This window comes from Ochotona curzoniae, unplaced genomic scaffold, assembly GCF_017591425.1.
Source record: "Ochotona curzoniae isolate NIBS_2020 unplaced genomic scaffold, NIBS_Ocur_1.0 scaffold_3835, whole genome shotgun sequence".
Classification (NCBI taxonomy): Eukaryota; Metazoa; Chordata; class Mammalia; order Lagomorpha; family Ochotonidae; genus Ochotona; species Ochotona curzoniae.
Window position 1 is genome coordinate 36,957,796 of NW_024467114.1, and position 14,247 is coordinate 36,972,042.

A 14,247-nucleotide genomic window follows, 5' to 3' on the forward strand; every position below is an offset into this window, starting at 1 on the left:
TTAGTGTGATCATTTTGAATGATCAACCTGCTCACCTCCTAGATCCCTGTTCCAAACGAGGACTTGGGACAGGGTCCTCTGAGCATGACCCTTTGGGAGGACAAAGCAGGTTTATCATGCAAAGTCAAGGGATTGGATTCCAGGAAAATACCATTCAAGAGGACAGGAAGGCTCTACATAGGAAGAGAGAATTTTGCTTGTTGTTCAGAGGTGTTTTAACCAGAGGGCAAGGGTTCCTCCTACAGAGAAGGGCTGAGTATCATGGGAGTCAGCTCTGATCCAGAGTGAACAATAGTCGGGTTCTTTGAGCATCATCCAACCCATGCTCCAGTAAAATATCGAGGGGTCAAGCTTTGGGCCCAGTGGTTAAGCCAATATTTGGTAAGCAGGTATCACATAGTGGAGTGCGCAGGTTTGAGTCCTGGTTCTACTTCCAATTCTAGCTTCTGGCTAAAGCGTAACCTTTTAGGTGGCAGGAGATGGCTTAAGTATTTCAGTGCTCAAATGACCTGAACCAGCCTTAATTATTTTAAAGCTTTTACATTAAACCCAGGAGTGAGGTGGTTGTGTTAGATGGCAAATCTATTTCAGATCTCTGAGAACTCTACACACTCTCTTCCACCATGGCCATGCTAGCTCACATTCCCACCAATAATCTTTAAAAACTGAAATAAAAATTAATAATGAGGTCATAGATACCAGGAGGTGGTACCTGCATCACCTGGTGCAGGGAATGCTGGGTTTGGATGTTGTTTGCTGTTTCTGAAACATGAGGTAGAGTTGACTCGCCCTTGTAAATCATGAAAGGGTAGAAATCTACCTGATTGTGGTGTCCACAGATACTTCTGGGAGGTGACTAGAGTTAGAAAAGATCTCATGATTATGTCCTCATGGTTTTGTAAGACAGGAGAGACCAGAGGACATAAGCTCACGTGTCTTCTGCGGCTTATTTTGTGCATCTGTCATCTTAGCATCACTATAATTGCTGAAGATAAGATCATTAGAAAGGAAACATAGCACCATTTTTATAACAGTCAATGAGACCAAAGCATTCCAATACAGGGGCTGAGTGAAGAGAGGATTCCATGGCTGCAAAGAAGCAGAGAGGCCTAGCCCAGCTCAGTTTTCATAACCAAAGCTTCTAGCACGAAGTATCTGTTGAAACCAGGCCCAAAACAATCCATGGACAGGTCCCTTTTCTTAAAAACCATAAGTACATCTAGCATCCACCTCATAGTACTACAAGTATGTGACTTTGGAATGTATATACCTTCATGAATCCAACTCCAAGTCTGTTCAGATCACAACATCATGTGGTGCCTTTCTTCCACTGAGGACTCTGCCAATAAGAAAGTCCTCATTAGCAGCCCGGCGTGATAGCCTAGTGGCTAAAGTCCTCACCTGTATGTGCTGGGATCCCATATGGGCTCCGGTTTGAATCCTGTCACCCCCACTTCCCATCCAGCTCCCTGCTTGTGTCCTGGGAAAGCAGTCAATGATGGCCCAAAGCCTTGGGACCCTGCACTTGCGTGGGAGACCTGGAAGAGGTTGTGGGCTCCTGGCTTTGGATCGGCCCAGCTCTGGCCATTGCGGCGGCTTGGGGAGTGAATTAAGTGACAGAAGATCCTCCTCTCTGTCTTTCCTTTTCTCTATATGTCTGAATTTCCAATAAAAAGAGAAATCTTTAAAAAAAAACAAAAAGAAACTCAACTGTAAGAGTTCAGAGTCAAATGATCCTCTTTATAACTTACCCTGTCTATGCTATTGGGCTATCAGCAACAGACAGTGAGTTAAGACAAAGGCTGGCATCTGTCCTCTGTGCTTCCTCTCTCAGGTACAGACACACCCTCTGATGTCCAGGGCCCTGTCACCTGAGGCTGGCAACCCCTCTTTGCTATTTCTGAGCTCCGACATGCTGCAATATCCCACATCAATGATAGCTTTCCTGGTCCAGATAATGCCCTTGGAAATGTCCCTTCTAAACTCCCGCATTTATCCCACCTGAGTTTCCTGCCAAGACACACAGGCCAATTTCCCACAGGGACAGGGCTTAACAAACCAGGTTTACAGTATCAATATTTGCAAAGGTACAGGGGACTCCGAGAAATTAAACTGAAAAATTGGAATGGAAAGAGAAATGAAAAAAACTCAAAAAGAACTATTCCTGTTTAAATATTTCTTTTGTTTTAAAATGTTAGTATAAAGTGAACACATTTCCCATATTTCACAATACAAATTTAGGGGGACAGTGACACACCTCACCCAACCCTTCTTTCTGCTTGAATTCCCCAGCTACATACCTATTTCTTTATTTTCCAAATTTTACAGTGGCATGCTTCATTACAGTTCTCAATCACAGGCTTAACATTCCATTAAAGATATTAAAAAAAAAAAAAAACACAAGCAGAACATTAGTTAAAAAGCATTCCACCTCCCACTAATTCCTCAGGGGTATAAACAAACCTATAAACAATAATCAAATTCCAGACTATAAATCTCACTAAGAAAGCCTTAAAATATCTGAAAATACATCTTCCTTATGACTCAGCCATCCCAGTCCTGGACATCTATTCAAACCAAAGGAAATCAGTACATGAAGTCACTTGTATCCCAGGTTGATGATAGCTCAATTCACAGTAGCTAAGACATGGAATCAATGCAGATGTTCATTAACTGATGATTGAATAAAAAATGGTATATGCACACACCATTGAATACTATTTGGTTAAGTAAAAAGAATACAATCTTGTCTTTTGCAACTAAGTGGATGCAACTGGAAATTAGTGAAATAAGCCAGTCCCCCCAAAAACAGTCTATGTTTTTCCTGATCTGACTTTTTTTTTTTTTCAATTATTTGAAAGACAAAGAGAAAGACAAATTAAGAGCCCCTCCACCCACTGGTTAAACATCCAATGCCAAATTACCCAGATTGGTTCAGGCTAAAGCCAGGTAAGTATATACCAGGTCTCTAAAGTGGATGGTAGGAACTGGTAACTTGAGCCGATATCACAGCATCTCATTTTTTTAAAGATTTATTATTATTATTATTATTATTATTATTATTATTATTATAAAGGCAGATATACAGAGAGGAAGATCTTCCATCCGATGGTTCACTTCCCAAGCAGCCACAACAGCTGGAGCTGAGCCAATCCGAAGCCAGGAACCAGGAGCTTTTCTGGGTCTCCCACGCGGGTGCAGGGTCCCAAAGCTTTGGGCCATCCTAGACGGCTTTCCCAGGCCACGAGCAGGGAGCTGGATGGGAAGCTGGGCCGCTGGGATTACAACCGGTGCCCATATGGGATCCCAGTGGCACGTTCAAGGCGAGGACTTTAACCACTACACTATTGCTCAGGGTCCCGCAGCAGCTCATCTTCAGCAGGAAGATGGAGTTGGGAACTCGAACTGAGGAAGGAACCCAGGCTTTCTCCTGTGGGATCCGAGCATCTTCAATGATGGCCTAAATGTCTTCTTGCAAGAAATTTTCTCCTAGATGTCTACCTTTACCAATTGTATCCTTTTCTTATATGAAGCTTATATGGCATTATGGCTGTGCATGTAAGTCAGATTCCACAAACGGGTATCTGACTTGTGAGAGGCGGGGAATATTGTGGCTGAAAACAAGGACGACAGATGCTGACCGCCTAACTCTCACAGGGCCTGCTTTTTTTCCTTTTTTTCTTTTTAGTGTCTCGGGCTCTGGACCTCTGCACTTTTGCTTAAAAATTTGTGTTAATACAAAAATGTGAAAACTGGAATGAACTAAAAGTCGATAAATTGTTTATACCAACAATCCGTGGTACAAGGTTAGCCCTAAACTTCTGTTCCCCATTTTTTAGGATTTATTTATTTATTGGAAAGTCAGATATACAGAGAGGGGGAGAGACAGAGAGGAAGATCTTCCGTCTGATGATTCACTCCCCAAGTGAGCGCAACGGCCAATGCTATGCCGATCCAAAGCCAGGAGCCAGGAACTTCTTCCGGGTATCCCACACAGGTGCAGGGTCCCAAGGCTTTGAGCCATCCTCGACTGCTTTCCCAGGCCACAAGCAGGGAGCTGGATGGGAAGTGGAGCTGCTGGGATTAGAACCAGCGCCCATAAGGGATCCCGGAGTGTTCAAAGCGAGGACTTTAGCCTGCTAGGCCACACCACCGGGCCCATGTTCCCATTTTTGTGCTTAATCAGGACATGAGCACCAGCCAAGAAGCTTGGATCTTCTGGCTTAGGAATCCTATCTGTTGGCTTAACACATGCCCCGCTCATTCCCATGACCATTAGTCAGCAGTAAACATCCAGCAGAGGAACAAATCCTTGCTTGTCGGATGGCTCACAGTGAAAACCAGCCTCTGCTACCCTCCAGCTTTGTGACCAGCAACAGGTGACTTGCTCTCTCTGAACTTCACATACTTTCTCAGTAAACCATTTCTGTAATAGGCCCGTGAGGGATGGAGAAGTCAGGCAACCCAGGTTTTAGTTTGGGATTCCCAGAAGTAGGACCTGCTGCAAGAATGCCAGGGCAAATACATTCTTCTGAGAGCTCTGCTTCTCTTTGGAGGTGACTCCAGGTTACGTGTGAAGGATTGTGGGGATCAGAGATGGAGAAGCGAGGGCAGCAGCTAAAAGGAAATGTGTCACTGAAGGCAATGCTGCCATGTTCTGCTGGAAACGCTGGGAGACAGCACACCACACAGCACTCTGACTCATCCCATCCAGAGAGGGACCAGGATGTACATCCACTACACTCAGCCTTGACTTAAGCCTCCTTCCAGAGACACTGTATTTTTAGAAATGCCTGCCTGCACTGCACTTTAGTGGTGAGGCCTATGGACAGGGTCAGAGACACAGGGTGGGCCGTTAGTCACTCAGAAACTACATATACACAGATAGGCACAGGCACACACACACACACCGAGACACCAACCCAGGGTCTGTGTACACAAACATGTTCACATAGAACACCGCCTGTGCACACAAAACTACATGCGCACATATATATTTCTCCCACAATCACAGAAGTCATACACAGATACATGCATGCACATGCCCTCACACATGTGGGTGTAAAGTCACACCAATGTAGACACATTTATTCTTCCATGGCCAGAAGCCCAGATGGTCCTCCCACTCTCCCTGTCTCTCTCACACACACATACACACACCACAGCTAATGAAGAATAGACTCCGTAGAGGATGTTATTCCCAAATATTCCGACACACTCGGGAAGTGGAAGAGACTCCATAGCAGCTAGGGAAAGGCCCAGAAGTGGAACTTTTGAGAATTACTCAGAAATACATCCAGCATCTTAACTACATCCAGCACCTCAACTGAGTCACTACCTGATGGAGGATGACCCCCAATGTCATCCCAGTTTTCTTGACGTGGAGCATGCGCTAATGATACTGCTCAAGTGGCAACTAGATTCAGAGAATTCTGAAATGCTGTTGATGTTGTTGCTCCAAGGAGGAGGAAACTCTTCCAAGGGCCATTGGCTGACACAGTCCACCTTGGAGTCTCCATTTGCTTGAATACTTGCTGTCAATTCTACTTTAAAAGTGGCTATTTAGTTCCCAGCGTGGTAGCCTAGCAGCTAATGTTCTCGCCTTGCATATGCACCAAGATCTCATATTGGCTCTGGTTCTATTTTTTTTTTTATGTGACACATATAAGCACTGGGATTCCCCCTTCCCCTCCCCAAACCCGCCACGCCCCCCCATGGGGGCTCTGATTCTAATCCCGGTGGCCCCACTTCCCATCCAGCTCCCTATTTATGACCTGAGAAAGTAGCTGAAGACAGTTCAAGGCCTTGTGACCCTGCCTACATGTGGGAGACCTGGAAGAGGCTCTGAGCCCCTGGCTTCAGATCAGCTTAGCTCCAGCTGTTGTGTGACTGCTTGGGGGAGTGAATCAGCAGACTGCAGATCTTCCTCGCTGTCTCTCCTCCTCTCTGTATATCTGACTTTGCAATAAAAATTAAATAAATCCTTTAAAATGGCTATTTAAAAACTACCATTTAAAAAATAGCTTGCCCTACCCACTGGTAAGAGCTGGGATTGGGGTAGACCAGGCTGGACAAGGCTGCAGCAACTATTGGTGCACGTGAGAGTCAGGTGGGATATGGCTGGGGCAGGTTAGGTTGCAGCAGTAGCTGGCATACGTCAAAACTGGGGCTGATGATCGGCTACTTGGGGTTATGGGGGTTGCCCTAACTAGGCTGCAGCACCTGCAGATGTCTGTGAGGGCTGGGCCTGTGGCAGGGTTGGGTTAGGTTATAGCACCCAAGTGTGTGTGTGAGAGACGGAGCTGGGAGTGTAACTGTCCAGGCAATTGCATGCACCTGTATGTGAGGAAGGTGGTGTGGGAGGCAGACTGAACTTGACCCTGGATTAGCTGGCATCCATGAATCAAGCTTAAGGACACTCCAGATAAGGTTTCTTGGGGGAACTACTAACTAGATTATTGGACTCAAGCCCAGCCTCAAGGAAAAATCACAGGATATACGCCCTGACCTTGGAATACAAGTGTTAGCACAGGCATCCTTAGCTGTTGATACCAGTTTAATAGAGAACATTCCCAGATGCGCACAAAAGATAAGACAGCCATCTCATCTAAACTGACAGAGGACAATGGAGTTCCTCATTCAAATATGGGGCACCTAACAGATTAAGCAATTATTCTGGCCAGGCTTTGCAGCAAACATCTAGGTCTATGGCTATACCAATGTACACCTTGTCAGTCAAGAGACCTTTAGAGATTTTCTCAGTCCTGCTCCCAGAAAACCAACAACATTCTAGAACTATCAGCACCACTGAGGCAACACCCTATAGGAACATTCTTGCCAGCATTGAGATCTGAAAGGTGACATCAAATGAGCCTGTGCATCACTGGGCACTGCTGCAGCTTGTCAGGAAGGAGTGGGTCTCCCTACCTCCCCATTGCAGACACAGGAAGCAGAAGAAAAAAAATTGAAGCATTTATCTTACCTTCTTCTACATCTCAACCCTTACCAGTCAGAAGACCATATGGGCATGCATCCCTGTTCAACTATGTAAACAATATTACAAATAAAATAAAATGAAATGCTATAAAAATAACTTGCTCTAAGTAAAACAACTTAAAGATCAGTCATCTGGGAGAAAAGACTTACAAATTAGAATATCTGACAAAGAAATCACATGGAGAATATGTAGGAATTCCTCAGAACTCAGCCAGAATAAAGCAAACGGGCCCAGGAAAGTAAATACACACATTTGAACAGATACTTTTCAAGAGATGGCAGATACACAGAACTAAGTGATTATAGAAAAATGTGCTCCATACCTTTAGTCTGTGGGAAATTCAGATTAAACCAGTGCCGGAGTCCAGCTCCTGCTGAGTTCGGAGCTCGGGAAGGGTGCGTGGAGTCGGCGATAAAGAAAGACACAGACACTTGGTGCATTCTTGCTGCCTCTCTGCTCAAGAAGAAGCTGTCTTTTTTATTTACTTAGACACATTACTAGTCTCTGCACAAACATTTGATTTTTTATCTTTAACTTTAGAACTAAGACAGCATGCACAGATGTTCAATTAATTTTTACTTCATGGTCAACCAGGTGCTCTTAAAGATAATTCTGTAAATTACTATAATCAATTTCTTTAAAGCAAGCCATTATTCATTCTTCAGAAGTAGCCATTAGGTGACAGCCAGAACTCCAAGGCCAAGGCACAGATGGTTACCTACTAATCAGTAAAACATTCCTACTACATTTTTATTTTCTCAACTTTATCTATCACTTAATGGGATAAGAGAAAAAAGAAAAGAGAAAAAACATAAGGATCTAAGACAAAAAGTTTCAAACATTAAATCCCCCTACAACTGCAGGCTCTATAACCTCATAAACAATCAAGCAATAATTAAAAGTATATCTCTATGATGTTAATAGAATCATCCCATATTTCCTCTAGTTAAAAAATTATGAAAGTGGCTAAAGCAGCTACATTTTCTATGTTCTAAAGAGTTGCAAGGACAGGCTAACCTTTAAGATCACAGTAACTATATTTTTGCCATAGCAGTTTCCACTCATACTCCCATCACTTTCATTAGTTTGTAAAATTCTTGTTAAGCCATTTCCCAGAAGGCATGCTATATGTCTGGGCAAGATTTTAGGGCAATGGTTAGACATACAATGAGGTGTACAGAAATGTCATGGGTTTAATTGTACTCCTGTGCGCAGTTAAAGGCCCACTCACCAAAGACATTATCAATAACATTAACTCTTAAGCTCACAGTAGTTGCCAAAGCCATCTCACAGGGGCAAACAAAGCCTCAATTGATTACAAGATTCTTAGTGGGGTACTAGAGTGTCCATGCAAACAGGGGTGAGACTGTGTCAAGGTGGTCAGAGAGAAATCCGCTGGGCCCTGCCAAACAGCTGGAAGCTCCCCAGGCCCTGCCAAGCAAGGAGCTGTTCTCTTCACACCTTCGTGTCATTCACACCTACTGCACGGATCCCAGCAGAACAGATCATTAAATATCTGTGGGTGAGGGAACAGGGATGCTACACATGTGGCACAGCTGGATTGCTATTACATCGTGGATAAAAATTAAAAATAAAGTGGGCACATTTTGAAAATATGTTAGTGAATTTTCTCACAAAGATAAGCACATACTTACACAATCTTACTCAAACCCACCATCCTACTCAAAGAACCATAAAATTCTAAGTAGATACAGAAGTTATCTGCAAATATTTCTAGCAGTTTTACTCAAAATATCCCCAAACTGATTGTCATCCTCATGTTTTTCAGCTGGTAAACTAAAGGTTCCCCAACCAGGTAACAAAAAACTACTCATCAATAAAGAGAAGCACAATCCTTCTAAATCTAGAACACTGACAAATCTCAAATGCAATGTGCCAAGTGAAAGAAGTCAAATTTCAAACATATTTCTACAATGCTACAAGAAACGTGTAAGAATGGAAAACAGATCAGCAGTTGCAAGAGATCAGGGATGGAAGTTTATCTCCAAGGGTGATTTTCAAAGTGGAAATTACACACACGCACGATATTTGTCAACATTCAGAACTATACAACAATTGCAGCTTCTTTCATTTAAAAATTTTGAATTGTAAGCAATGAATGATGACCTGAATGTTGGGGTCATACCACTCACAGGGGAGACCTGGATGAAGTGTCTGGCTCCTGACTTCAGCCTGCCCCAGCCCTGGCTGCAGCCATCTGGGGAGTAAATCAATGGGTGGAAAATGTCTCCCCTTCTCTCTTTTGCTCTGTAACTCTGCCTTACAAATAAATAAATAAAACCTTAAGTAAATTTAAATATACTTTGAGATAGAGGAAAATGATATATGTGTTATTTTCTTAAATATAGTAGTAAAAGTTTATGAAAAAAAGAAAAATTGATGCCCTAAATACAAAGGGATTAGACAAATGAATGGCTCATATAAACCAGGGTTTTTCATTATACTTTTCAATTTTCATGTCTGGGAGTGCATTTAATGTCCAAAAGACCAGGTGGCCTTGGATGATTTGATGTTAACGTTACTTTCTGTGCAAGTTAGGGTGTGATGGCTGAGTCCAGGTTGACTCAATTACCTGTCAGTCCAGCACTCATTAATGACGTGACCTTGAGCAAGGGCCCTTGTCTTTAGGATGCACAGGTCAACAGCAGGTGAGTGATGAATGTTTCCCTTCTCTTCTCCGTAATCTATATCTGATAATAGGACCAAAAGGCAGTGTCCCAGCACACCACAAATTTTATGAATATATGAAGATGGCTAAAGATTTAGGAAATATAGAATCATCAGATAAATTTAGGATCAGATCAGATAGGTTTAGGCGTGAGAGTTTGGCTTACTGGATAGAAGGTGGTTCCTTCATCCCAAATGGGAGTATAACGTTGTTATTTCTTTCTTCCTGCACCCTGGGGAGATAGACAGTGGATGGAGTAGTTAGGTTTCTGACACTCACATGGGAACACCTTTGTTCAGATTGCCTGGACCACATCAGGCATTTGAGGAGTGAGCCAGTAGTTGGGAACACTGTCATTGCTTGCCCTAAAATAATAAGTAAGTCAAAATAAACTAATAAAATAGATTTAAATAGTATAAGAATATAAATGTACATACATTTTAATATAATATTTACACATGTACCTTCATATGATGTATTTGTACCATTTATTTTATATTTGCATTTAATAACTGTTTTTATATTTGATATATTTATGTTACATATAACTTATATAAGTATATTTATTTACATATAAATACAAGTAATATAAATTTAAAAACAAATTTAAACAGTTTATTTTTTTCCATAAATGACAGCTTAAGCATTATTTTATTCCACAACAGCCTTCTAGTCTATGTGATGGTTATGTGGTCAGAACAAAGCTTTGGAACCTCCACTTGCAAAGAACATCTGCATGCTGTGTATTAAACAACAACACTTTCCTTGTGAATTTTTTTGATTTTTCAAAATACAGTTTCTTAGGCTCAGGGACTTTCTGTACCACCCTCATCCTTATGTGCTGTTTTTACCCAACTATATAACTATAATATATAAATATAATTAATATGTTAATATATATTATATAATATGTATTAATATATATTATATAATTAATGCATTAATTACATAATACAACTACACTATTGTCCTTCAGCAAAAGTCACTAGTCCATCAATCTTCTGTTTAAGTATGTCATGACATTGTAGGTGTAGACAATGGCGGAAAGTCCAGCATCCTATTGTCAAGATATATTTAACAAAATATATACATACCTGCATACACATATATGAAAATACATAAGAAACTCCAAAGTCCACATATAGCTTTTCATTTTACAAATTTCTATGAATTTTTGAAGATCCTTCATATGGTTAGCCCACTGCTATCAAAAATGAAATGGCAACTTCAAAACCAATTTGATGAATAGTTATCAAATTTGTGAATCATAACATATCCCAGGAAGAAAATTTTCCCAATATAAGACAAGATTTTTAAATCATTTTCTAACATACCACAACTTCATAAAATTATTATGATTACACTCTATACCACTTAACAAAGTTTTTAAAGACAGCAGAATGTTTCATAAGATGATTTGACATCACTGAAAAATGTTTATTACCTACTATAAATGTGAACGTCTAAGATTATTCTGCTGATATAAAATCCACACAACATAAAACTCATCTGGTTAACTATTTTAAAGTATCAAATTTTATAGTGCTTCATGTGAGTGGTTATCCAAAAAAATTATGCAAAATGCCCATTGTGAAAAATAATATTCATGTGTTGTGAATTTCCAGCACCAAAAGCAACATTTAATTCAATTTCTCTATGTACATTTTTAAGTACCTAGGCATGTGACATTTTACATTTCACGTTTCTGACCACTGTCTAGCTCCAAGACCTCCTTGTCAATCCATGAAGACATTCTGGGCTTTTTGCCAGTTACTTCCTTTACATTCCACGGCCTCTGAAAACCACTAACCCAATTTTGCTTTTTAAACTTGCCTGTCCTAAATAGTTCCCTGTATTTCATCAAATGCAAATAAGCTTATCATGAAAACGTGAGAAACTTTTGTTCAAACTTGTGTCTCAATCCCTTTGAGTTTGCATCTAGAGGTTTGATAAGTTTGGTAAGTCCTTGATACACTGTCCTTCCCAGGACTGCTGCTTGCCTCTGAGACCAAGGTTCACGCTCATACCTCACCTGGCTGTATATACCCCATTGGAATATCACCCCCTTCCTTCTGAGAACAGATGGAAGATGGCAGAGAGGTCTTTTTGCACGATGGGCTGATTCTGATGTACTGCCTTTGTTCTCTATGGGACAGACCAATCTCAGATGAGCTTCATGCATTTAGATGCAATATTATCTTTCTTTTTTCTCTTATGTATGGGTAATTATTTGACCCAATCATGTTGAATATTTCTTTGTGTGTGGTGGCCCAAAAGATGTGAATATGTGTCTATTACCTCCCTATTAAATGTTGCTCCTTTTTGTACACAATGTTAGTCTGTTTAGTTTTCACTTGAAGAGCGCTAGGGCGACAAGAACCTGGATTGGAAGTTCACATATACATTTTCCCATATCAATAAGGGAGTCTAAGAATCACTTTGAATAAATTGTCCAGTTGTTTAACATTTCCATCAGGAAGGCATAAGGGCTCCAATTGTCACTTGTCCTCACCAACACCTGATAATTCCTCTTTAACCTATGCTAGTGGGTGTGAAACACATTTCATCATGATTTTGATTTGCAATTTTCTCATGGCTGACACAACTGAGCATCTTGACATGTGTGCACTAACCAATATTACAGTATATTGGGGGCCCAACCCAGTGGCAAAATGGCTAAATTCATAGCTCATAAGCACCACGATTCCTTTTGGGCACCAGTTCGTGTCATGGCTGCTCTGTTTTCAACTCAGGTCCCTGCTTTTGCCCTGGGAAAGCAGTAGAGAATGGTTCAAAGCCTTATTATCCTGCACCCACAATGGAAACCCAGAAGAAGCTCCTGAATACTGACTCTGGATTGGCTCAGCTCTGGCCATTGCAGTCATTTGGGGAGTAAACCAGCAGATGTAAGATTTTTTCTCTCCTTTTCTCCATAAATTTGATCTACCTTTCCAATAAAAAATTTGAAAACTACTTTAAAAGAGAAAGAGGAGCCCAGCAGTTTGAAACAAATACTTTGATGTCATTCAATATATTTAGGTGTAAGTAAAAATTTTCAGTTGTAAAAGGATCACATATAAGATCCAAGAAGCTTGAATAGAAAAACATATCATTCTGTTTTTGACTGTGAGAAGATAACAGAAGAATAGGGAAGGTACTGAATTCCCTGGAGACATTTGGAGACAAATTTCCAATGGAAATTCTATAGAAAGAATAGAGAGACTGTGGAGCAGCTGAGATGATAGAATCACACAGTAGTGAGAGGATATTGTCAATTACTAATGGGGATACCATCTTCATGGAGTGAGGTGAGAAAAAACTGCAGCAACCAATACCGCTGATATGGCCTGATGGAGAATCTCATGGTCCCCAAGGACTTGGGGTCTGGTCCAGAGGTTGGGGGAGGAAAGGCAACCACATTCTTTTCACATCTTTGTGTCCTTGATTCCAACTGCACAGCTCACAGCAGCTGGCTTCAGAGACTCAGAGCTGTTCAAAGAGCAACAAGACCCTTTGCATGAGTGTGTGTTTCATTGTGAGTTCACCCTGGCAAGTTGGTTCACTTTGGGAGGCTAAGCTAGCACAAATATGTCATCACCACTACTGTTGAAAGAGATTTACCATACATGCTGTGGGTGTCACATTGGACTCTTGCCCCACACCTCAGCACTGAGCTTGGCTCTGCCCATCATATGCCTCTGGATATCTGCTCAAACAAACAAACCAACAAACAAACAAAAAACAAGCAAAAACCAGACATTCCACTAAGCCACAGAGGCATATTTCATGGGAAAAGCACTCAGAGGAAGAAAACCAACAAGTGTTTCTATAAATGTTTCTAATAAATAGCAAATGTACAAGAGGCATGAACAAAGGAGACCATGGAACCACTAAACAAAATACAAAAACGTTGCAATATCGGAGTGTAGAAACAGAGAGTCTGATGAAATACCCAAGAAGGAATTCAAATAAATATTATAAGATTATTCAAAAAGTACAGAGAATAAAATACAAGAGGCAAAGAAATATGTATATGACATGCATGAGTAAATCTCCAGAGAAAGAGATATTGCAGAAGAAATTAAAATATTAGAAATAAAGAATTTAAAAGTTGAAATAAAGAATTTAAAGTTGAAAACCTAAAGAACAGTCTTAGTGAGGGAGAAGAATAAAATATCTGAGTTACGAGACAAGTTTATGGAAATACCTCAGATAAAGCAAGAAGAAGAAGAAAAACCAGAAAAACTAAAAATAAGTTTTAGGGTTTCCAGAATACTATTGAATGACCAAAAATGGATATCTTAGAAGTTACTGAAGGTGTACAAAGAATGGAATCTATCCAGACAAATTATAGCTGAAATACCCCTAAGTTAGAGAAGAGTAGAAAGCCAAGTAGAGAAAATAAGTGAAACTTAAAATGATCATATGATCATGAATGAGCTTCAAGACAAGTTATAGTCAAACTTTTGAAACTGAAGCACAAAGATCCTGAAATGTGCTTGAGAGATATTCCAGTTACGTTAAAATCATATTACTTATCAGAAATTCTACAAGGTAGAAG